Source organism: Salmo salar, chromosome 16 (assembly GCF_965601325.2).
Source record: "Salmo salar chromosome 16, fSalSal1, whole genome shotgun sequence".
NCBI lineage: Eukaryota > Metazoa > Chordata > Actinopteri > Salmoniformes > Salmonidae > Salmo > Salmo salar.
In genome coordinates, this window is record NC_138306.1 from 96,355,579 (window position 1) to 96,357,500 (window position 1,922).

A 1,922-nucleotide genomic window follows, 5' to 3' on the forward strand; every position below is an offset into this window, starting at 1 on the left:
AGGGGGTAACACTGGTCCCCCTCCACCTCTATCTCTATAAACCCCTTCAGAGGTTGTTTAGGGGGGTAACACTGGTCCCCCTCCACCTCTATCTCTATAAACCCCTTCAGAGGTTGTTTAGGGGGGTAAAGCTGGTCCCCCTCCACCTCTATCTCTATAAACCCCTTCAGAGGTTGTTTAGGGGGTAACACTGGTCCCCCTCCACCTCTATCTCTATAAACCCCTTCAGAGGTTGTTTAGGGGGTAACACTGGTCCCCCTCCACCTCTATCTCTATAAACCCCTTCAGAGGTTGTTTAGGGGGTAACACTGGTCCCCCTCCACCTCTATCTCTATAAACCCCTTCAGAGGTTGTTTAGGGGGGTAACACTGGTCCCCCTCCACCTCTATCTCTATAAACCCCTTCAGAGGTTGTTTAGGGGGGTAACACTGGTCCCCCTCCACCTCTATCTCTATAAACCCCTTCAGAGGTTGTTTAGGGGGGTAACACTGGTCCCCCTCCACCTCTATCTCTATAAACCCCTTCAGAGGTTGTTTAGGGGGTAACACTGGTCCCCCTCCACCTCTATCTCTATAAACCCCTTCAGAGGTTGTTTAGGGGGGTAACACTGGTCCCCCTCCACCTCTATCTCTATAAACCCCTTCAGAGGTTGTTTAGGGGGGTAACACTGGTCCCCCTCCACCTCTATCTCTATAAACCCCTTCAGAGGTTGTTTAGGGGAGTAACACTGGTCCCCCTCCACCTCTATCTCTATAAACCCCTTCAGAGGTTGTTTAGGGGGGTAACACTGGTCCCCCTCCACCTCTATCTCTATAAACCCCTTCAGAGGTTGTTTAGGGGGGTAACACTGGTCCCCCTCCACCTCTATCTCTATAAACCCCTTCAGAGGTTGTTTAGGGGGGTAACACTGGTCCCCCTCCACCTCTATCTCTATAAACCCCTTCAGAGGTTGTTTAGGGGGTAACACTGGTCCCCCTCCACCTCTATCTCTATAAACCCCTTCAGAGGTTGTTTAGGGGGGTAACACTGGTCCCCCTCCACCTCTATCTCTATAAACCCCTTCAGAGGTTGTTTAGGGGGTAACACTGGTCGCCCTCCACCTCTATCTCTATAAACCCCTTCAGAGGTTGTTTAGGGGGTAACACTGGTCCCCCTCCACCTCTATCTCTATAAACCCCTTCAGAGGTTGTTTAGGGGGGTAACACTGGTCCCCCTCCACCTCTATCTCTATAAACCCCTTCAGAGGTTGTTTAGGGGGGTAACACTGGTCCCCCTCCACCTCTATCTCTATAAACCCCTTCAGAGGTTGTTTAGGGGGTAACACTGGTCCCCCTCCACCTCTATCTCTATAAACCCCTTCAGAGGTTGTTTAGGGGGGTAACACTGGTCCCCCTCCACCTCTATCTCTATAAACCCCTTCAGAGGTTGTTTAGGGGGGTAACACTGGTCCCCCTCCACCTCTATCTCTATAAACCCCTTCAGAGGTTGTTTAGGGGGTAACACTGGTCCCCCTCCACCTCTATCTCTATAAACCCCTTCAGAGGTTGTTTAGGGGGTAACACTGGTCCCCCTCCACCTCTATCTCTATAAACCCCTTCAGAGGTTGTTTAGGGGGTAACACTGGTCCCCTCCACCTCTATCTCTATAAACCCCTTCAGAGGTTGTTTAGGGGGGTAACACTGGTCCCCCTCCACCTCTATCTCTATAAACCCCTTCAGAGGTTGTTTAGGGGGGTAACACTGGTCCCTCTCCACCTCTATCTCTATAAACCCCTTCAGAGGTTGTTTAGGGGGGTAACACTGGTCCCCCTCCACCTCTATCTCTATAAACCCCTTCAGAGGTTGTTTAGGGGGGTAACACTGGTCCCCCTCCACCTCTATCTCTATAAACCCCTTCAGAGGTTGTTTAGGGGGTAACACTGG